This window comes from Canis lupus, chromosome X (genome assembly GCF_011100685.1).
Source record: "Canis lupus familiaris isolate Mischka breed German Shepherd chromosome X, alternate assembly UU_Cfam_GSD_1.0, whole genome shotgun sequence".
NCBI lineage: Eukaryota > Metazoa > Chordata > Mammalia > Carnivora > Canidae > Canis > Canis lupus.
Genome location: NC_049260.1, coordinates 76821628 through 76828237, shown reverse-complemented (window position 1 = coordinate 76828237; position 6610 = coordinate 76821628). Strand labels below are relative to the sequence as shown.

The following is a 6610-nucleotide window of genomic DNA, read 5'->3' as shown; positions in this document are numbered from 1 at the left end:
CTGCCTCTCTCTCTCTCTCTCTCTCTGTGACTATCATAAAAAAACAAATAAAAATTAAAAAAAATACATGCTCTATTTCTCTCTCCCTCTCTTCCACCATCCTCTAATCTCTCTCACCAAGATCGCAGGAATTTATTGACGTGGATTCACTGGCATGTAAAGAAGAAAATTCCCACAATTCAACAGATTCATTTCTGGCCACACACATAAATTTCAAAGCTTAGTAACTATTTTAGTGACGGATTTTTCTGGATATGGTAACCTATAAAATTGTCTCTGGGACATTTTTCTCCCTAGTTTCAAAAGGTTTCCAATAATGGATAAAAACTAACAAGGAAATACAGGCAATGCATGTTATGGATCAAGTATGTTTTCCAGTCTAGAGTAGCCTGTAGTTTCAACCAAAAATATTCCTCAACAGCTTCTGTTGAACATTTGACTGCTGACACTCCAGCGAATATAAAATACATGATACCATATGATTTCACTCATATGTGGAATTTAAGAAACAAAACAAATGAGTAAAGGAGGAAAATGAGAAAGTCACAAACCAAAAAAACATACTCTTAATTATACAGAACAAACGGCAACCAGAAGGGAGGTAGGTAGGGGATGGGTTAAATAGATGATAGGGATTAAGGAGTGCACATGTGATGAAAACTGGGTGTTGTATGGAAGTGTTGAATCACTATATTATACACCTAAAACTAAGGTTACATTGCATGCTAACCAACTGGAATTTAAACAAAAACCTAAAAAAGAAAATAGATGAAGATTTTATTTTAAAATATTGCCGTTTATAAGAATAACAGGAAGTATGAGATACTTAGGAATAATCTGTCCATGGATGTGCAATGCCTGTACATTTAACATTACAAAACATTGGTGTTCGCTTCAGCAGCACATATACTAAAATTGGAATGATACAGAGAAGATTAGCATGGCCCCTGAGCAAGGGGAAATTCGTGAAGCGCTCCAAATTAAAAACAACAACAACAACAACAACAACCAATAAATAAATAAATAAATAAATAAATAAATAAATATAAAAACCATTGCTCAGAGAAATTAAATAAGACTTAAATAATAGAGGGATACACCATTTTCATGGTTTATAAGACTCAGGATTGTTAAGATATCTATTCTCTCAAACTGATATATAGATTCAGTGCAATCCCAGTATAAATTCTAAAAATGTCTTTTTAAAGAAATTGACAGGGATCCCTGGGTGGCTTAGTGGTTTAGCACCTGCCTTCGGCCCAGGGCGTGATCCTGGAGACCTGACATCGAGTCCCACATAGGGCTCCCTGCATGGAGCCTACTTCTCCCTCTGCCTGCGTTTCTGCCTCTCTCTCTATGTGTGTCTCTCATGAATAAGTAAAACTAAATCTTTTTTTTTAAAAAAAAGAAAGAAATTGACATAATGCATAGTAATTAACCACAGAAATTAACCAATTTCATGAGGAAATGAAAGGCCTTAGACTATGAAAAACAACTTTGAAAACAAGAGGGATGGAAAATAAACATTACCTGATTTCAAAACTCATTACAAACCTATAAGCATCAAGACAGTATTTGTATTGGGGTGAAGGTAGGAATGAATATCAAAGGAATAAAATGAGTCCAGAAATAGACCCACTCATATATGGACAAATGATTTTCAACAAAGCTATAAAAGCAATTCAGTGAAGAAAGGATAGTCTTTTCAACAAATGGTGCTCAGAGAAGGGGATATCCATATATGCAAACAAGCTATAATCCATATATATATATATATGTATATATATATCCATATACAAAAGTTAACTCAAAATGTATCATATACATAAATATAAAAGCAAAAACTGAAAAATTCTACCTTGAGTTAGATAAAGATTTCATAGATGAGATCACCAAAACCACAGCCCATAAGTGAACAAATCGATAAACCAGATTCCTCAAAGTTAAAAATGTCATTTCCTCCAAAGACACTGTTGAGAAAATGAAAAGACAAGCCGCTGACTCAGAGAAAGTTTGAAAACATATATCTTTTTTTTTTAAAGATTTTATTTATTTATTTATTTGACAGAGAGAGATAGTACAAGCAGAGGGAGCAGAAGGCAGAGGGAGAAAGACAAGCAGGCTCCCAGCTGAGCAGGGAGCCCAACGTGAGCTTGGATCCCAGGACCCTGAGATCATGACCTGAGCCGAAGGCAGATGCTTAACCAACAGAGCCACCCAGGCACCCCTGAAAATCATATATCTGATAAAGGATGTGTATGAAGAATTTGGAAAATCTCACGGAAGTCAATAAGGAAACAGACACTTCAATAAATATATGGGCAAAAGTTTTGAATAGACATTTCCCAGAAAAAATAGTCAAATGTCAAACAAGTACATGACAAGATGCTCAACGTCATTAATCATTGGGGAAATGCAAATAAAAACTACAGCAAGATACTATCTGTAAGATTGGCTAAAATTAAAAAGACTGAACACACCAAGTCTTGTTAAGGTTGTGGGGGATGAAATGCTCATACAAATGCTGGTGGAAATGAAAACTGGTGTGACTACTTTGGAAAACAGTTTGGCAGTTTCTTACAATATTAATCACATAATTATCATATGATGCAGCCATTGCACTCCTAAGTATTTATCCTAGAGGAATATAGTGTATGTCTATGCAAGTACTAATACACAAATGTTCATAGCACCTTTTTTAAACGAGTCTTCCCCAAGAAAGAACCCCAAATTGAAAAACATATATCAATAGGTGAAATAACTATCAACAGGTCAATGGATAAAACAAATTGTAGTACATTCACACACTAGAATACTACTAAGCAATAAAAGAATGAACTATTGACATATGCAACTAAATGAATAAATCTAAAAATAAATACCATGAATGAACAAAGCCAGATCCCCCCAAAAAGAATAAAACTTAAATCTATAAATCTATGGTAACAGGAACTATTTGTGCTTGGGGATAGTACAGTGAGAGAGGTAGGGAGGCTCTGCAGTACAGAACTGAAAATGTTATGTCCTGGAAACGGAATAATAATGACATTTAAACAGGTCAAGCTACAGGGTAATTAATATTTTTGAAGTACAAAAATTCTTGTAACTGATATTTTAGCTAACACTTGAAAAATTCCTGGCTTCTTAAAATATTTCATTATATGATGGTTAAAAACATGATGAGCATGGAAGAATCCATATTACAATTTCAATTGATAGGAAGACCTGTGAACCAATGGCACATTTCAAAACCCATCTGAGAGATACAGGGAAATCACTGATTATTATACTGTCAGAAAAGTATATGTAACTTTAGGTACATCCATGTTAAACATAAAGATCCTTCCTCAGGCTAAACAATTCATTGCTTGCAAACAAAGCATTTCTAAAAGGGGCCTCAGAGCAACTGCAAAGCATGTAGTTGCTGATGTAATGACATTCAACCTTCTCTCATGATGAGATCAAAGTAAATTCTCTACTTTTGGGCTAGTTTGTGAACCTCACAGAAGCTATCCCACAACATGCTTTTATTGCATCCATGAACTCACCTGAGCCAAAAATAAGATCCTGCCAAAGATGTGAAGTGTTGGGGTCTCCTGAGAACTGCTGCTCTTGAACCTTGAAGTAGAAGCTTCAGCAGCCAGCTGGACACAGATTCTCAGAACCTGCCACCTTCAGACATCTGATATGATCCCTGTCAGCTGCATGAAGAGCTGCGCAAGAAGAAACAGATCCAGCAAAATCAGGTCGCTTTACTTAAGTAACTATGCGCCCAGCACCATGCTAGGCTCTAGGTTACGGACGACAGTGATAAAATTAGGTACTGATCCTAACAACCAGATGTTACAATAGACTTCTCACCGGGGCTCTCTCGTTCACTCTCTCTCTCCTTTTCTCGTCTAAACCCTCATTAAAAGGTTGAAAAGGAATAAGAAGTGTCCTGAATTCATTCAGGTTTTCATGATCCCGTAATAACCACATGGCCATGAGCTTGTTTATGTGTATCACTAAATGTTCTCAGCGATCCCGTGAATTATAAGCATTCTTAACATCATTTTACAGGGGGAAAAGCTGGGGCTCAGACTCCTTACCCGTCTTCTTCCCGCGCCCCTGCATTGAGAGGAATGCAGCCCCAGGACACCCTGGGAGAGCAGGACCGACATTCACTGCCATCGGGAGGGACCCCAATGACTTTGACCTAAAAGACTGCTGGGGAACCAAGCCCCAAAGTGGGAAAGAGGAGACTCGAGTCTGGATCCCTTTGTCTCCCCGCACTCCATGGTGGCTCAGCCTCCACCGCGGAGACTCATGCTCTCAGCTGAGTCCCAAACACGTGAAGGCGGGACCTACCTGATCCCCCAGGGCACGTCTGTCTCTATTAAAAAGTCATCATGGTAGCCACACCGATGTTAGGTTTCTACGGCAATCGCGAAGTGGGCTCGTCTTCCACACTGGAAATGTCTCCACGCATGACTCCACCCATTGGCCCTTTGCTGAAAGCAAAACACCTTCTCTCTTCAGGCCAGCACTTGAGAAAACATAGTAATTAGAGGCACTACACTGGGACCCAGGCAGTTGGTGGAAATCTGCCCGGGTTGACGAAACAAGAATGCCCCTATCTTCGGGAATTTCATTTGCATTAAGGAGACAGCAGGGGGTATTATCAATACACAGAATCCCATGGAAGTATCCTAGGGTTCTTGGAGATGAGCTACCCTCTGGAGGGAGAACATGTAAAATCCAGGCCACGCTAAGCTGTTAGCCTTTTGCACCAGAAAACTAAGAAATTGTCTATTATCTTGTGACTGAATGATCTAGATACATACGTACTAATGTCATTCAAGAAATGTCAGAATTGGGATCCCTGGGTGGCTCAGCGGCTTAGCGCCTGCCTTTGGCCCAGGGTGCGATCCTGGAGTCCCCGGTTGAGTCCCACATCGGGCTCCTGACATGGAGCCTGCTTCTCCCTCCTCCTGTGTCTCTGCCTCTCTCTCTCTCTCTCTCTCTCTCTCTGTCTAAAATAAATAAATAAATAAATAAATAAATAAATAAATAAATAAATAAATAAATCTTAAAAAAAAGAAGAAGAAATGTCAGAATTATTTCTAGGAGGCAGGCCTAGGATAATATAGTCATTTAGTAGGAAGAAACCTAGTCAATTGTGCTATCCTGGGGAATTCTTATCCACCATTCCTAATGTTCTCTTCCAAGTGGAGGGACATTCATGACCAAAACACTTCCAGGCCCTCTACATAGTCACTCTCTTTTACTGGGATGACTTACCTAATTGGTGAGGTTAGTAGGAGAAAAGGGATTGTACAGCTCAGACCTTCTCCCTCCAAAACTCTTATAGCAAGTTGTCTTTTTGGAGCACATGTCTTACTCTGCCCTCAGGGATGGGTCTTACAATTGGCCCACAGCTCTTGTCCATTTTCTGTGTCTCACTGGCTCACCAATTATTCCTTTATTTTTTCTTCAAAATGCTTGTGTCTTTATTGCTCCCTGTAAATACACCCCTGCTCCATGTCTGAGCTGTAGACCAACTAGGGAATATGAAAAAAAAAAAAGAATAAGGAGAATAATACATCAACTTGATTCCTTATAAAAGTGATCTTAGAGAGAGTGGCTTCGATTTGCTGGCAAGTGAATTTCCCATTAATGAGCTCCAGAAGTGGACAGACTGATCCACTCAGCAGTGCTGCATTGAGACAGTCATAGATGCCACAGACTGCAGTGCTGATCTATCTGCTGTCTGGTAAAGGAGTCCTGTTTTTGTGTACTCAAACAGAGTAGCTTCCTGCCAAAGGCAATCCCAGTAGCAGGAGAAAGTGTTTCAGGACACCTACTTTGAGAAACACTTCTCAAAGTGAATAAATACCCTTTGTCCTGAATGAATATCCAAAACCCAACCTCTGAGGCTTTCGCTCATGTAACATCTTATAGCAACACTTTTTTGGTATCTTAATTCTTGTGATTTCATAATTATTATGAAATTATTTTCCAATTTCCAAGACTAGTGTGAATGTCATATACAGTAAAAATTTCCCTTGGAAATCCCCTCATGAAGGAACTGATGAAATGCTTGGAAATGTACTCCTACACAAAAACCACCACACAAACTATAGGCAAAACTATAACAAAGTCCCACCAATCCTTCAAGAATAAGAGAATCCCTATCTTATCCAATGATAACAGAACACAGAAAAAAAGGGAACATTCACCAAAATAATAATACTTTGAATATTCATGTCTGCTTAGCAAACATTCCAAAACAATATTATTTTTCAGGATTGTATGGGTTGACTGGGCTCAGTCTGTTCTGTATGATGTCTGTTAAATGGGGTTGCAGTCATCTGGAGGCACCTCTCAGCTGGAACTTCCAAGAGAGCTCATTCACATGAATGAAGATTGGTGCTGGCCCAAGCTCACAGGGGCTGTTGAGTGGAACACTTTGGATGTTCTCCACAGAGCTCTCCATGTGTAGGGTTATCAGATAAAACACAGGACTAGTTAAATTTGAATTCCAGAAAATCAACAAATAATTTTTTAAAGATTTTATTTATTTATTCATGAGAGACACAAAGATAGAGGCAGAGACATAGTCAGAGGG

At 38.7% G+C, this 6610-nt stretch overlaps 1 pseudogene; it reads left to right on the top strand.

Annotated features, from left to right (window-relative positions):
* Positions 1-885: 885 nt before the first annotated feature.
* LOC119868603 lies at positions 886-985 on the top strand (annotated as a pseudogene).
* The last annotated feature ends 5625 nt before the right edge of the window (positions 986-6610 follow it).